Source organism: Eptatretus burgeri, chromosome 13 (genome assembly GCF_056783735.1).
Source record: "Eptatretus burgeri isolate ZD-2024b chromosome 13, Ebu_testis_v1, whole genome shotgun sequence".
In the NCBI taxonomy this organism is placed as follows: Eukaryota; Metazoa; Chordata; class Myxini; order Myxiniformes; family Myxinidae; genus Eptatretus; species Eptatretus burgeri.
The window spans coordinates 71,463,390-71,481,367 of NC_140973.1; the positions used below are offsets into that span (position 1 = coordinate 71,463,390).

The 17,978-nt window shown below is 41.8% G+C and overlaps 1 protein-coding gene across 5 annotated transcripts in view; it reads left to right on the forward strand.

The window, feature by feature from the left end:
• The first annotated feature begins 14,306 nt into the window (after positions 1–14,306).
• The window catches only part of LOC147014747 (zinc finger protein 800-like), a 204,071-nt gene continuing 200,399 nt past the window's right edge, over positions 14,307–17,978 (forward strand). For 2 of the 5 annotated variants that reach the window (XM_085852963.1, XM_085852970.1), the window contains exon 1: positions 14,307–14,720. The gene's annotated coding sequence lies outside the window, so the exon portion shown is untranslated. Of the gene's footprint in view, positions 14,721–15,096; positions 15,237–17,978 lie in introns of those variants that run through there. The other 3 variants (XM_085852965.1, XM_085852964.1, XM_085852966.1) reach the window with 3 other exon arrangements.

Consider the following 17,978-nt stretch of genomic DNA (forward strand, 5'->3'; position numbering starts at 1 on the left):
GATTGGGAGAAGGCTGATTGTAGTTGGAGGGATCTATTTGTAGTCTGCAGTTAGAGGGATCTGTTTTTGCACCTTTTATGCAGAGCAGTAATGTTAGCTGATTTCCAAGCAGATGACAGATGACCTTGAGCAAATGAGAGGGTGAATAGAACAGAAAGAGGGTGAGCAAGAGCAGCAGAGCAGGTTTTTAGGACATGTGGGCTCGTTTAAGAGTACCAGCTTCTGAGGTTATGCCGAGACGACACGCTTCACTTGCCTTCTGGACCGGCTGAAGTGAGGAGCTGTATCCGATGACAACTTTGTCATCATTCCATTCAACTGTGCAGTACTTTCTGAGCATGCAATGATGATATAATGATCTGACTGAAAATATGCCCATTGTAAATTGCTACATACCAAACTGTTTCAACATCGAACATCCAACTCATAGCTCCCTCCATCAGGTATCACACAATCCTCAGTGGTGGACGTTAGGATGAGCTCCATTCAAACTGAATTTAAATTATTGTGGATCAAATGATAATATAGTATCCGTACATCTTTGCACCTGATCTTATAATATCTGAAAGATATATTATCTGCACATAACCGGGCGTAGTGGCGTGCGCCTGTAATCCGGCTACTCGGAGGCTTGGGTTGGAGGATTGCTCGAGGACGGGGGCTCTGCACTGGGTAGGGTGTAGAGCAGCCCGGAATCATGGCGAAACCCAAATCCTGATCCCTGTGTCGTAAGAGGCGACCAGGGTTGCGTCAGGAAGGGCATCCGGCGTAAAACCTGTGCCAAATCAGTATGCGGATCATAACGGATGATCCGCTGTGGCGACCCCTAACGGGAGCAGCCGAAAGATGAACAACATATTATCTGCACATACCTTGACTCTTTATCCACCTCAACCTTGCTGATCGCCTTTAAGAGGCGGGGGTAGAAACAAATTGTCTTGAAGGTTGTTTTTATTTTTTTTTTGCATATACTGTTGAGGCTCGCATGAGAGCTAACACACAGAACATACAACAAGTGGAGCAGGAGACAAGATGGGTGGGAGAGGGAAGGAACAGAGACATTATGAGATCTGCGGAAGGGAGGGGGGGGGGGTCCAGCCGCGGTCCTTTCGGAGAGACATCGTGAGAGCGTGAGATTTGTCAGGATTGAAAGACATGTTCCACGTGTTGGATCAGCATTGTGATTTTATCCAGATCTGCAGAGAGCGAAGAGGCTGCTGCTTGCCGATCTGAGGATTGTCAGATGGTACGGCAGAGGGTGGTCATCAGCAGAGAAACATCAGAAACAGGTTCTGTGCAACATTGAGAGATTAGGCTTTGTGGTTTGCTGCAAGCAGAGGCCTTGGACTGGGGTTGTTGAGCTTTGACAATGTGTCATCTAATTTGGTTTTCTGTCTGATACATTGGGTTTTCTTCATGTCTCCTTTTGTTATGCAGAGACGACATCTTCCCAAAAGGCTCTGAGCATGGTCGTCAGTTTTTGCTCCATTTTCTTCATTGGAGACAATGTTGCACTCCCATAGGCCATTCCTGGTATTACACACCGAGGAAGCTTTTTCGTTTTCTGTCAGACACAAATGTCAAATGCTTCCTCAACTGCTCTACCACAAACCTTCACTTCTTCAAAGTGATCCTCTATTTTTATAACTTGACCTCCATAAATATTATTGGTAGCTTCTTTATTCTTATTTTTTCATTGATCAATCCTAATCTTTTGTTTTTGTGCATAACGGTTGAAAATATCTTCATCGTACAGTATTCACTTTTAGTTCAATTGTATTAATCTTCAAACTTAACTCTTCAATCTTAATTTTCAGGTCCTTGTCGACATCTGAAATGTAAACAACTATCTGCTGATTGTAGGTTTAGTCTTTCTCCATCGACATCCTGTATATTTCTTTATTTTCCCAATTTAACTGTTGGAACACTCTCGAGGAATGCAGTGAACATTTTTGGTGAGATTGTGTCTCCCTGTCTGACACCTTTAGACATTGGCCTTGCTCCTTGTGGCCTAATTGTGAGGTTGCTTGAGGTTGACCCTTTAAACCCATGAGACTTTTTAAGACCCTTTAGACGCCTTTAGACATTTACATCCTTTAGAACCCTCCTATAGATCCGTTACATTTGAAACATGCACCTTTATACCCCCTTAGATCCACAGACATTTAGACCCCTTATGACAATTTCAACCCCTGTAGACCCCATACACCTGTAGCCCCTTGTGACATTGAGACTCTTTAGAACCATTTCGACCTTTTAAGACACTTTCAACATGTTAGACCTCTTAGACTCACCTCGGTTCTATCATTTTAAAATAAAATATTTTTTGTGTTGAAGTTTCTTTTGTTTTCTCTTATTTCTTTGATCCTCATTTGGTTCACAGTTGTCATTGTTTTCGTTAATTGTGATGCCTCATTTTAATTCTCCTCCTCCTCACTAAGTGTCTGGTTATTTTTAATAACTTGTCCTTGTAGTTACCTGTTCTTTCTTTGCAGTTTCCAAGGCTGTCTTTTATCACCTTTGTTAGTTTCTGGCTCCGAGATATTCGTCAATTTTCTCCAACATGTTAAAAGCTCTTGTTAAGTTAGATTTGGAATTATGTTTGTCCTTCTGGCAATTTACTTGTATCGATTTTTTCCTCCAATAATCTTCCCCATTTACTGCCTTACACCTGTCTCCTATTTCGTTTGCTTCCAGAACTGACTCTAAAATATCACATTGGTGCTTCACAGGTCGGGTGTTCAACCCCTTTGCTACGACACTCCAAATTAAGCTCAGGTGCATCCAATTTCCTTTAATCATCCTTGAGATGTCTCTACAACTTGATTGGAATCCACCTGTGGCCAATTCAATTGATTGGACATCATTTAGAAAGAAACACACCTTTCTATATGAGGTCCCACAGTTGACAGTGAATGTCAGAGCAGAACTCGACCGTGAAGTCCAAGGAACTGTCTGTAGAACTCTGAGATAGAATTGTGAGGAGGTATTGATCTGGGGAAAGGTATAAAACAATTTCTGGAGTGTTGAAAGTTCCCAAGAGCACAGTGAGCTCCATCTTTGGGAAATGGAAAGAAGATGGAACTGCCCAGAGTCTTCCTAGAGCTGGCCGTCCAAACAAGCTGAGCACCTGGGCAAGAAGAACCTTTGTCAGAGTGGTGACCGAGAACCCAATCATCACTCTGAGAGAACTACAGAGATCCTTTGCTGAGATGGGAGAACCTGCCGGAAGGACAACATTCTCTGCAACATTTCACAAATCTAGGCTTTATGAGAGAGTTGCCGGACAGAAGCCACTCCTGAGAAAAAGGCACATGACAGCACACCTGGAGTTTGCAAAAAGGCACATGAAAGACTCAGAGCATGAGGTCAAAGATTATGTGGTATGATGAGCCGAAAATTGAACTCTTTGGCCTGAATGCAAAGCACTACGTTTGGTGCAAACCGATCACAGCTCATCACCCATCCAACATCATCCCTACCATGAATCATGGTAGTGGCAGCATCATACTACCGAGAGATGCTTTATAGCGGCAGGGACTGGGAGACATTTAAGGATGGAGGTAACAATGAATTTTGCCAAATGCAGGCAAACCTTGAAGAGAACCTGCTTCAGAATGCAAAAGACCTGAAACTGCGGTGAATATTTACATTATAACAGGACAATGACCCCAAGCATTCAGCCAAATAAACACTGGAATGGCTTTAGAACAAGAATGTGAAAGTCCTTGAGTGGCCCAACCAAAGCCCATACTTGAATCCCATTGAGAATCTGCAGAAAGACTTGAAGATTGCCTTTCACCCATGCTCCCCATCAAACTTAACAGAACTTGAGAAAATCTGAAAGGAAGAATGGGAGAAAATCCCCAAATCCAGTTGACAGACATATCCAAGAAGACTCGAAGCTGCAATCGCTGCCAAAGGTACTGCGACGAAGTGTTGACTCAGGGGGTTGAATACTTATTGACTCAAGACATTTCAACTTTTCATTTTGAATTAATTTGTAAAAAATTCTCAAAACATGTTTTCACTTTGTTATTATTGGGTATTTTGTGCAGATCAGTGACAAAAAATTAATTTTTATCCATTGTATCTACTGCATGATCGACAAGCTTAGCTCAAAGCTGTATTCTGTACAGAAATGCACAACAAAACATAAAATGCATCCACAATGCTCTCGGCACACAAAATGCTCATACAGCATTCTGTTGATATGAAGGAGAAGGCTATGATGTAATAAACAATGCCAGCTCGCAAGTGCATGACACTGGAGGGCAGGTAAGGCCAACTGAACTGGTAATATAAATTCAGCAAACATAATAATGTTTCAAGTGCTACATATGCAAAATACTTCTCGATATAACAAGATGACGTGTTCAATGATATTTTTATTATCCTCATAGGCAATGCTTTCGATGGCATAACAAAAAGGATTGCAGCAGATCAACATGGGTGCATCCAACGGTACGGAGAAATGTGCTCAACTGGAGACATCAGTTCCTGTTTCCTGTTCTCAATGAGTGCAAATGGCCAGCAGGGAGCTCTAACTCACAAAGTGCGTAAACTTTATACCTAAACAAGGCAAAAATCTCTCTTTTTCTTTCTCTCTTTCTCTCTTTCTCTCTTTCTCTCTGGCTTTGTTCCTCATGCATGGCCTTGTCTTTTCAGTTACAAACTCTAAACTCAAAGTACAAATAAAACTCTGTGTGTGTGTTAAGGGGGTAAAACATTTGTGGCCACAGCCTCATGCAGTGGTGTTGGGTTGGGGTGTGGGGGTGTGGGGGGGGGACATAAATTATCTATGTAAATGTGCACCGTGTAGCACCACCTGGTGGTGGCAGTGGGAATTGCAATTACCTATTTTACCTGGGCAACACTGAGGTTGAAGCACTTTCTTCATACTGGTAAATTTGACGAAGAGGACGACTAATGGTCCATCAGCGATACGACAGGTAGGCTCTGCTAGTATATGCATAAAGAGCAGAATAGTAAGCCCATTTGGGAGTGTCATATTCACAATCGTCATGCTCTCCCTATAATTTTTTCTTTTTGCTGTAAAACAACCTCAGTGACTGTGAAAAGGATCATGAAATATCGAACTGTTGAAGCCGATAAGCATCATGAGCCTTGCGCAGGTGACAGGTATGTTTCGGCCGTCGGCTGAAGACATCTGGTGTTATTCTTTGGGCCAGTGCAGTTGGAATTATTCAAGCAACACAACCAAGATGTATTATATATGTACTTAAGCAATAAGCATGTTTTTGCTTCATGAATGTAACCCCGGTTATTTTATTTTTCATTTTTTGGAGTGATTGTGGCAGTGGTCTGTGTGGCCTATATACCACCCAATAAAGATATTGGTAAGAAGAACGTGGTACCCACTTGGAACAACATCACACGTAGTGCGGGTACTCTGCTAGCTTGATTAAAGAAGCCATGTTTTGGACACCAGTGGGGAAAAGGAAGAGGGGGAGACCAAGGAATGCATGGAGGAGCATTGCTGAAAATGAACTTCGATGAGAAAGGGGAATTGCCTTGAAGTTTACAAAAAGGATTGCTCAAGACCGAATAGCATGAACGAATCTTGTTTGCTCTCCAATGTGTTGAGAAGCATGACAGGTTTTAAGTAAGTAAGTATGTTAATCAATTTCGAACATTGTTATGTTTGAGGAATATGCAAATCTGTTTATCAAGACAAAATTGTCATTTTTGTTTTTTAAAATCACATTCTCATGGTTGCTTCAATTTTGTTTTTAATGTAGTTTAATATTATGCTATCATTTTTCAATTAAAAAAAAACTTGAATGTTTGGTACGACTTTCAATAAAATATACAGTACAATAAAATACACAATATAATATAAATATATATAAAATAAAATATACAGTACAATAAAATACACAATATAATATAAATATATATAAAATAAAATATACAGTACAATAAAATACACAATATAATATAAATATATATAAAATAAAATATACAGTACAATAAAATACACAATATAATATAAATATATATAAAATAAAATATACAGTACAATAAAATACACAATATAATATAAATATATATAAAATAAAATATACAGTACAATAAAATACACAATATAATATAAATATATATAAAATAAAATATACAGTACAATAAACTACACAATATAATATAAATATATATAAAATAAAATATACAGTACAATAAAATACACAATATAATATAAATATATATAAAATAAAATATACAGTACAATAAAATACACAATATAATATAAATATATATAAAATAAAATATACAGAATGTACTGTAATCTGTAATGACACTGCTTTCAATCAGCCGATTACGGAAAATCTGTCGATATTGGCCAAGCATTAAAAAAATATATCGTGTGTGTGTGTGCGTGTGTGTGCGTGTGTGTGTGTGCGTGTGTGCGCGTGTGTGTGTGCGTGTGTGTGTGCGTGCGTGTGTGTGTGCGTGTGTGTGTGCGTGTGTGCGTGTGTGTGTGCGTGTGTGTGTGTGCATGTGCGTGTGCGTTGTTTGTGTGCGTGTGTGTGTGCGTGCGTGTGTGTGCGTGTGTGTGTGCGTGCGTGTGTGTGCGTGTGTGTGTGCGTGTGTGTGTGTGCGTGTGTGTGTGCGTGTGTGTGCGTGTGTGTGTGTGCGTGTGTGTGTGTGTGTGTGCGCGTGTGTGTGCGTGTGTTCTTCATAAAGCACAACATATTCTCTCTGCTAACTCTCTGTCACCTTGCTGGTAATGACAACCAGTGTTTGTCTCCGGACGGTGTTTGTCCCGCATTTGTCTGGGCAGTGTTTTTCTTCGGATGTGTCTGGGGGGTGATTGTCTCCGGACATGTCCGGGCGGTGTTTGTCTCTTTACCTGTCCGGATGGTGTTTGTCTCCAGACGTGTCCGGGCGGTGATTGTCTTTGGACAGGTTCGGGCGGTTATTATCTCCGGACGTGTCCTGGCGGTGTTCATCTCTGGACGTGTCCTGGCGGTGTTCATCTCTGGACGTGTCCTGGCGGTGTTTATCTCTGGACGTGTCCGGGCGGTGTTTGTCTTTGGACTGTGTTTATCTCCAGACACGTCCGGGTGGTATTTGTTTCCAGGCGGTATTTATAGTATGTTTGGTAGACAATGGATTTCAGAAATTACTTTGTTTCCATCTTCACTGTTATTCCATGAAGAATAATTTTGACGAGAACGTATGAATCGTAATTAACGCTCCACCGCATGTCTGCCTTCCCTTTCTCTCACCTGACGCTGCCTTCCTTTTCCCCACCCTTTCTCACTCTTCCTCCCTCCTCGCTCCCCCACCCATCGTCACTCCCCTCCATTCTCTCTCTCTCTCTCTCTCTCTCTCTCTCTCTCTCTCTCTCTCTCTCTCTCTCTCTCTCTCTCTCTCTCTCTCTCTCTCTCTCTCTCTCTCTCTCTCTCTCTCTCTCTCTCTCTCTCTCTCTCTCTCTCTCTCTCTCTCTCTCTCTCTCTCTCTCTCTCTCTCTCTCCCCCTCTTTCTCCCCCTCTAACTATTCTTGTCACCAAAGCAACGGGTTGTATTTGCTCGTACAACAATATATATATATATATATATATATATATATATATATATATATATATATATATATATATATATATATATATATATAGTAGTTTCTCTCTTGCAGGTGATATAAAGATGCATCATGTCCAAGATATCAAACTCGACGAGATTCAAAATAATAGTTTTACACCAACAAGGCAATTCCAAGAGAGAAATATCCTGCAAAACAGGTATTTCCAGATGTGGCATTCAAGTACCAATACAGAAGCATAACTATAAAACTAGGACGGCACTTTGTGGAGCGCATACCTCTGCCAGGCTGATCAGTTTACCTTTTGTATGCCACTGATAGGCCGGATCTCCAACGGATCTGAACCAAAATCGAGTCAGCTTGTTCTTGTCACATAACCAACTCCTCTACCACGTTTTGTCATAACTCATCCACAAACTTTTGAGATATCGTGCAATATATCGTTTTTGGCCCCATCTCTCAATGGTGAAGAATCACTTTAAAATTCCAGGATCTGGATTCGGATCTTCACCAAAATCAAATCCATTCTTCCTTGTCACACACTCAACCCGTCCACCAAGTTTCTTCTGAATCCATACACAACGCTTTGAGATATCCTTCCCACAGACAAACAAAGAGATGAAAACATAACCTCCGTCCGCCTTCTGTGGCGTTAGATAGAAGTTAGATAGAAAGTGGATTGGAAGGTAAATGAAACTCAGCAAAACGGATAAGCAATACTTCATGATAAGTTCCTTAAGGAAAAAAAAAACACATTAAATGCTGAATTTACACAAGAATTGACAGAGGCATCTTGTGGGCTCCTCCACTATCAGAAGGTCTCACTTCAAAAGTGGTCTGTATGGGAAAGTTTCTGGCAAATGTCATTTTTTTTCACCAAGGTAACAAAGTGAAGAGTGAACTCTCTCCAAGACCATCAGAGTTGGGATGATAACAAGTGGGGAAAGGTACTTTCGATTGACGAGTCAAAGTTTGAAGTTTTTGGAAGAAGGAGAAGGCAGGATGTCAGTAAGGTTGGTGAGAGGTATAAGGATATGTGTCTACGGCAGATTGTGAAGCATGGCGGATGCCCTGTTTAGGTTTGGGGAAGTATTTCTGTTGCTGGTGTTGATGATTTTGTGAGAATTTAAGGAACAATTAATGCTGACAAGTCCAAGCAATTCCGAATCCACCATAGTGTTCCATAAGGAAGGAGGCTAACTGGCAACAACATTGTTTTCCAGAATGACAGCGACCACAAACACACCAAGTGTCGTTAGAACCACCACAAACGTGACCGTCCTCAGCAGGTGAAGGTGAATGGAAGTTTATCAAAGTTATCATTCTTGAATACTGGTACTTCACAAGGCTGTGGATTATCACCTCTTCTGTTCAGTCTGTACACCAATGGATGTGCGGCTCTCAAAAGAGTGTGTAACTTTATGAAGTACACGGACGACACGATACCACCTTTGTTTTCTGTCTTTCTGATCAATCGTCCGATGTATCGAAGCTCGATGAGATTGACACCTTCAATATAAGTGGTGTTTGGGACTTCTGTCTCACTTTGAATGTGCGCAAAACTAAAGAGATGATTTTGGATTGTCGAAAAGGTCACAATCATGAACCTGCAACCATAAATGGTGAAAATGTGGAAATTGTCAACAAATTCAAATACCTGGGTACACTATTATTGATAACAAGCTAACTATTGATGAAAACTGCTGCTGTGTATAATAAATCAATGCAAAGATTTTTCTCAGGAAGATGAATTAATTTGGTGTTTGGTCCGCGTGATGCGAATGTTAACTAAGTCTGTACTGATCAATGTTTTATCATTTAAATTGGTTTCTTGGTGTAGTTATCTAAATGTGCGGAATAAGTCAAGACTGAGAAAGGTCATTACTCTGGCATTTAAGGTGTGTGGACCTTCAACCACCATGTATTCAACCACCTTGGTGTTGTAGACAACATCTTTGAACCCCCCTCCCCTCAGAAAAAAAACATCAAGGGGGGGTTTATGTCTGATGATCATTAAGGCCAGGCGGTTGGTCCATGTTGGCCAATCCGGCGACCTGGAAAATTTTCATTCAGGACGGCTCGAACGACGAAGGCCCAATGAGGGGGAGCACCGTCCTGTTGGAAAATAAAATCAAGTTGCAGGTCTTCAATATGTGGGAAGGCGAATCCTTCCAACATGTTCCTGCAAATTGTTGAGGTCACTGTATCCTCCACAAAGAAAAACGGACCCAGCAAGCAGACATTGAGAAGGCCAAACCACACATTGACCTTTGGACTATCGCGTATCTGTTCAATGACTCGTATTGTGCCGGTTGACCTTCCCCCATACATGAAAGCAAGCTTCGTCTGTGAACATGACCCCTTTTTCAGGTAATCTTCATCTCCTCTGTGCGAAAACAAAAAATTGTCATCAGGAAAGAAAACAGGGAATTTGAAGGAGGTGGGTTTGCGGTGGATTAACGGGGGTAGAAAAGATCATGGTTTTGGAAAGGGGGAAAACATGAGATGGTGGTGAACAGCTATTTTGAAGACCTGGAGGGGAAAGTGGGATTGAAGGGAGTGTGTGAGATTGTTCCAGAGATGGGGAAAAAGAGGAATGAAAGAGTGAAGGTGAGCAATGATTCGTGATTTTTATAGTTTCACCAGAAGAGGGTTGCTGGTGGACCTTGAGCACCCTGCTGAAATATGTGTGTGTGTGTGGAGGGGGGGGACGGATCGCAGAGACAGCGGGGGGGGGAGGAGGGGAGGGCAAGGCTGGAAGACGGATTGCAGACAGCAGGGGGGAGGGGGGCAAGGCAGGAGAGGAGACGGCAGAGGACAGAAAGACCACCGACCTGCCTATGGTGAGAGACCCAAAGGCTCAACTTCAAGGGCTGCTTCCACCTGTCAGATATAATGTTGAAGTAACTGCGTTATGTCTCACTATAATCTCTGGTATGTATGTCACATATAAATGCCCCCACCGTGTGTGTGTGTGTGTGTGTGTGTGTGTGTGTGTGTGTGTGTGTGTGTGTGTGTGTGTGTGTGTGTGTGTGTGTGTGTGTGTGTGTGTGTGTGTGTGTGTGTGTGTGTGTGTGTGTGTGTGTACTGTACAATTCAACCAAAGAAACACATTGACTCTCTGATATGATGCTGACGTCATATACATAGATTGCACCAACACATCACCTCCAAACTAGGAGGTATCTGGATGGCCCTCATTCCTTCGCAGATTGAGCTTAAAGCCGATGGTCACGTGTAGACGAAAGCAGAGATAGTCAGGTTCCTTGTGTCCATAATTTGACGTTCGTTGGAATTTTTTGGAGAGTAGTTAACCCCAACATTTTTGGAAAGCTAAAACAATACCAAAACAGAAAATCCATGTTTCACATTTTTTCAATGCATATAATGTGGTGAAATAGGTCGTTTTGGGGTAAAAACCCGTTTTTTTAATTTCAGCTCTGAAAATTCAAAATTAATCACAAGCAAGCAACTGATGATCAATGCATAATTGTAACTAGAGGACAGTTCTTAATATAGAATACATATATCTGTATTTTGAGCAATGGTTGCCATGGAAACGGCGATCATTTTGTCAAATTACCGTTTATTTAATGTATTGCTTTCAAATCTTGAAACAAGTAACGCATGAATATGGTGATCAGTGAAATGTACTTAATGTCAAATATGAGTTTGTAGCCAATTGGCATCACTGTCTCTCATGTCACTCCATCATTGCCATCGTCATCATCACCATCGTGGTCATGCCGTTCAATGTTTGAGTCCTCGTCATTCTCACACGAAGTGCTGCACATGCAAAGATCAGTGCATGTTAAGTTCTTGGCCCTGCAGGAACATCTCTGTGATGAACATTCTGTATTTCACTGGCACCTTATCATCTCGATAATTGCCTTTGATGCAGGGAGAATGTCTGTTGTTGTCTGTTTGAGTTGACCACTCGTGTCCTTGTGGAAGCCATTCTTTAATGGATAAAGAAATGTTTGCTGAGAAATTGCTGCTTGACCCCAAACGTATGCCTGGATATGTACCCGCATGATATGCTGCCTCAGAGCACCGACAGTTGGTGGTAACTTGGCATTCTCAGCCATGTTCTTACAGAAGAGATGCCACCGAAGTTCAGGGATGCTGGAAATATTGACACCACTTGGACAATAACCCGAACAGACAAATCTTGCTAAAGTTGTGTATAGGTCCTCTGACAGTTCAGCATCCTTACAAGCATAGCAAAGGCATCTGCCATGTCGTCATCGGCCTTCCAGTAGCACTGGAACCGCTTTGCCTTACCATGTCGAGCGAACCGCCCAGTGTTATCGGCATCTGTGAATGCGTGGAAGGCTGGCAATGCCTGGAATCTCTCCTCACCTCGGGCCTTCTAGATTGGCTCGATTTTGACAATGCGAGATGCCATTGAGATAGATGTGTGTCTTGGCAGGAGATGATAGTTTGCTATGGCAAGAACCAGAACATCCGTATCAGGTGAGAATATCGTCAGCTCAATATCTCCGGTGTGTTGCTGTGATGCAGCTATTGCTTGCTGGATCATCAACGTATCGGCCTCCTCATGGTTATTCGCCTCAAATTGGAGACCCCTGTTGCTCGACGTCCAACCAGATGCCGAAATGACTGCCACCTTTGTTGAATCGCGGTTGTATTCTAGAGTTTTCTCTGCCAAATACTCCGTCAGATCAGCCTTGGTTTGATCATGGGGCAGAAATCGACTCATCGTGATGCGTTTGATACTGGTATCATCCTTGACCTGATATTGGACTGGTGCCTTTCCTTGATGTCGTTTGTCTCTGGTTGTGCTCTTGAGGGAATCTTGCTTGTATGTATCAAAAACAAGAATTACATGGTCGAAGCCAGACATGTACATTCTGTTCTTCTTCTTCACCGGTGCCCATAGGCTGACATCACCATTGATCTGTTTAGCAACAAAATCTTCATAGAGATTCTGTTCCGTTTCATCAATGTTCAGTATCTGTGGTACAAATTCTTCTGGCACATAAGCGTGGGTGACCACATTGAAGAGCTGGTTACCCTCAACTTCAAATGGATTTTCATGACAAAGTATGGCAGTGGACGCGCGCCGCGCCACATCACGACGTCATGCCATGCCCAGCAACCGTAACTTGAGGCAATGGCACGGCATCACGACGTGGCATCACCTATGTTCCCTCCAAGATCACACTTACAATACATCAAACTACAAAAACTTAAAATCAAACGTTTTACTACTGAAGGTGCCGAAACTCCTGATATTGAACAACAGACACACCAATGTTTCATTGCACAGATGGCCGTTTCCATGGCAACCAACTGTTCCAATACTTGAAAATCATAATACTTATGTGCAAGTTAGCCATAGTCACTATATTTAACAATTAAAACAGGCCATCCGATGGAAAATATAATTTAAAAAAATATTTATTAAAAAATGGCATTTTCCACTCCAAAAATGCTGTTTCCATGGCAACCGACAGTCAAGATGCAACATTTTATTATCTTATAAAAATCCATCGTTAGCCATTTAACAGTAATCCATCATCAGTTGGTTATTAACCTCCGCCATCGAAGATGGACGGAGGTTACTGTTTTCACCCCTGTCTGTTTGTTTGTCTGTTTGTTTGTTTTTTGTTTGTGAACAGTATTACGGAAAAACTCTTCAACAGATTTCGACGAAACTTGGTGGGGGGGGGGGGGTTGGATATGGTCCAAGGATCATGCCATTAGATTTTGGACTTGGTCCAAAGTCCAATATGGCCGCTATGGCGGCCATTTTGAAAAAATATTTGAATTTTTGTTTTTGCATTTCTACATGTTTTAAGTGATTTCCAACCAAAAAAAAAATTTGTTAGAGAAAAAAAAAAGGAAATTTTGCAACTTTATTTTCAAAAAAATTTCGATGTTTTTTTGGCATTTCCCCATGCACGTCGATCTCGTTTAGTTTATTCAATCGTGGTTCAGTCGAGTCTGATCCGTTTTGACCTACAATGAATAGGATATCAGGTTCACTTAAGTGACCCAGCAGTATTGGAGGCGGAGGTTTTGCACTCGACCGAGTGCTCCCCCTCTGGTTTTGTATTGTTTCAGATTTTTTAAAATTGGAATTCAAAAAAAGCGTTTTTCACCCCAAAACGACTTTTCCAAAAGTTGAAAAAAATGTGAAACATTATTTTTTTTTTAATTTAAATACATTTTAAACTTCTCAAAAATCTATAGGTTTGCTACTCTCCAAAAAAATTCCAACGAAATTACACAAGGAACCTGGCTATTAAAGATGTTGATCCCGATTTCGCCCTTGTTTATGGGCTCATCAGGACATCACACTGCCAATCATTTATTTGTGACCATAATAAACACATTAATATAACTGAATCGAACCCCCTGTACTTGATGAGGCAGCAAGGCACAGATCGAGTCCCATCACAGCTCTTGCTGCACGACCTGTCAGCAATGAGTGTCGCCTGCCGCACGAGCACCTTGTCTCTGCCCTGCTGATGATAAAAAGTTTCGTGTCGTCCGTGTCGCGCCCACAGCAGTTTTGTGACCTTGCTTGTTCGTTTTTATTGTTTTGTTACAAGGTTACATTATGTTCGTCTCTTTTGTTGTCGATCAATTAAATCAGAAGCTTCACTAACTCGCTTTCACTTTCAATCACTTATCTCCTGGTGTAAATCAAGTGAGTGTCGCCTCAGCGGAGACGAGGCCTACTGTGGGGATAGTTCCGTTGCTAGGATACGTGAAAACCAACTGCCGGGCGAGCCGGTGGGTGTGAAGGTGTTTGGCGCGCTGTTTACTCGATACAACTGGGAAAACCGAAATCATTCAATAAAACAACCATTGTGGAGGTGCTCGGTTTGGGTAAAATTCAGAGCACGTAATTAGGAAGCGTTTCCACTTCGTGTGAACCATTAACCTGAGTCCTGAGGTGATTATCCTGAGGTGTGTTCCTGAGGTGATCGCTGGCTCGGTCATGGCGGTGAACCGTGAGAAGACTGCGCGCCTATACCTAGACCAGCATCGCATCCCGGAGATGCTGCAACGGCTCACCGAGCTCCTGCTGTATCATCAACCCGGTGTGCTCCTGCACTCAGTGAATTGATTCGTGGGGGTTGTAGGGGAACGTGAGCCAAACCGTTTTCAAGGTGTGAATCAGGTACCACACGAGTCGTTTGCCCAGGTGGTGTTGGATCGTGTGGTTCTCTTTGTGTGTTTACCTCTAGACTTTAGGACTACACCCCATGAACGGCATGTCGTATTTCGAACATCACACATTCACAAATTTAATAATAATAATAATAATAATAATCTATCTATAATTCCACAAATCTGTGTGTGTGCGTGCGTGTGCGTATGTGCGTGCGTGTGTGTGTGTGTGTGTGTGCGTGCGTGCGTGATCGCTGTTTCTCGACAACCACTGGTCCGATCGAATTGAAACTTGCCAGGTATATTGCTGGGGACCTGAGGATGTGCCTTTTCAAGGTTTGATATTAATCGGACAAGTGGTTCCCAAGTTATGGTCATTTATTTATCAAACCAATGAAAGGACTCGTTGCTGCGTGGGCCGGTGCGCCGCCGGCCGACGATGACGTCACGTGCCGTGCCGGTGACGATGGGTGCCTTAGTTTCCGTGGCGTCGGAGTGGCAATGGTCAATGGCAGCGAATGTCATGGTAAGCAAAGAGAGTGAGGTAAACTTGATTTTAATTTTGATTTTAATTAACTCTGGGTGTGTAAGTATCACAGCAGTTGTTCCTTCAATGAAAGCGATAATTCGTGGAATGCATGTGAACATTCCGTACGGGTACGCACCACTTCCGGATAGTGATGACTTGCTGTATTCTAATAATTTCTCGATTTTTTTTTATGCGCATTTATACATAAACACAATGCCCCAATCCAGTCGTTGTTTATGAGAGCGAAGGAACGGCCTGTGTGTTTGTTTGAAAGTTTTTTGGGGGGAGGGTTGCACGTACGGGCACGTGAGAGTGAAGGAACGGCCTGTGTGGTTTTTTCTGGCTCGCGGTTTGGAAGTTGTTGTTTTTTTGGGTGGGGGGGGGTGTTGCACATACGGGCACGCACATACGGGCACGCACATACGGGCACGCACATACGGCCACGCGAGAGCGAAGGAACGGCCTGTGTGGTTGTTGTTTCTGGCTCGCGGTTTGAAAGTTTTTTTTTTTTTTTTTTTTTTTTTTTTTTTGCACGTACGGCCACGCACTTACGAGCACGTACTTGTAATAATGATGCAAGTTGCTGTATTCACCAAGACTGCGACTACCAACCACTACGACCACTACTATTATTGTTGAGGTCAACACAAGGAACGTCAACGCAAGAAGAAGCTATTTGGCCCATAAAAGCCTGCGCTAGCGCTACTATTACCAACCTATGGTTGTTTGTCCTTTGTGTTAAGCAAGGAAGCAGCACGAACCATATGAAAAGTCATCTGAATGATTGATTCGGCTAAGATTCAAACATTCAAACCGTCGACGTCGTCGACTCAGAGTGGACCCTCCATATAACCACTGCACCACCAAGTGTGGTTCTCGAAATCGTTTGAAAATTAATCTGCCACCCCCACCACAATTCCTCAATTTAACCCCACCCCTCTGCATACGTAATAAGTCGCTTGACTCCTCTCGACTCAGAAGGACACGGGTCAAAGTCACCCCTTATCGGGACTCAAGTTCGACCTTTCACACCACTGCCTCGAGAGTCACTGAACTTGGTGAGAAAATTGATGTCGATGCTTTAAAACGAGGGTTGGTAATGATGCAGACGTCAATTTCCACGTCTTCATCCATGAATCCTCTTCTATTCATTCCCTCATTATTCCAGTGACTATCCATCATTCAATCAAGGTCCCTGAGTATGAATAGTGGCGCCTTGTTGTGCCCGTTGTGGACTCGTGGGGCGGAGGTTTCATATCACGATCATTGAGGATCACAATCTCCAGATTATTACTTGACGTCACAAATGGGAGCTTGTTTCAAACGAACCTTGTTCAGCATTTAACTTGCACTGCGAGGTTTCATTTACCACCACCACCACCACCACCACAACGACTACGATTACCACACCCACAACTACTATTACCACAATCACCACTACGATTATCACTCCCACGAATACTACGACTACCAACTCCACAACCACGAATATTGATTGGAGTAAACAAGCACCACGACAAGTATTATTACCACCACCACCACAACTACTACTATACCACTACCACCATTACTACTACTATTACCACCACCACCACTACTATAACCACAATCACCACTAGTATTATCACTACCACGAATACAACTATTACTACAAACACCATGACTATGAGCATTACCACCATCACCACAACCACTATGATTTGCACTATGATCACAATCACCACGACTATTATCACTACCACGACGACTATCATTACCACCACGACTAATTATATTACCAACTCCACGTGTACGATTATGACCATAAGCACCACCACGAGTAGATGATAAATGGGGTTTCTGGGATGCCCATTCAAATGAATGGGGGAAAAAGGAAAAAAAACTTTCTGATCCAAACCCCAAAAGCCCAAAATAGGAGACTCATTTTCTCCCCACCTATCCCCTTCCCTCCCATACAAGCAAATGTAAAATTGAGACGATGAAAGATTGAGACTTACTGATTAAAGCACTTCTTCCCCCCAACATAATCACAGTCCTTTTATATTTTCATTCCACTCAAAGAGCAAACCAACGAATATTTGCCCATGTTCCACTTTAGGGAATAACTTAATTTTCTTATAACATTCATTTCCATCAAGTATATTCACAAAGAATAACTTGGAATTTGGTTCTTGGTATAAGTGTCTTTGTTGTGCAGAAATGAAATGATAAACTTCTCTTAATGCTCTTATTTGACCACCTCCTGATCCACATATCATTTTGAAATTGTAGTAAATTGTTTTTCCATTCTTCAATTGATAACCATCAAAGTTTTCAGTCCATTCAAGGATATTAATATTTTTTCTTTACATCCTCGAACTTATTTGTAATTAATTTTATCCGCTTATTTGTTTTATCTACTTTTACCCCCCTTATTTCTTCAATAAAACTTATTTGATATTTCTCACAGTCTTTATATTTCCCATTAAAATACTAAGGCTGATTATATCTCCACTCTTTGGTTTGGTTATTGCCTGGTTCTATTATTTATAAATCACTAAAAAGATGGCTGCAGCCTGTTAAAATTCCCAACCCAATATCTTTACACTTATACTTATAACCATAAGGGAGACTATTGATTCCATTCTCTAAAATATATATTTTATCATCAAAAGCTCCTAATGCTTTCTTATTTATCTCTTCTGTATATAATTAATTGATGTTTATAAATTCTTATTGTATTCTTTTTTTTTCTGTACT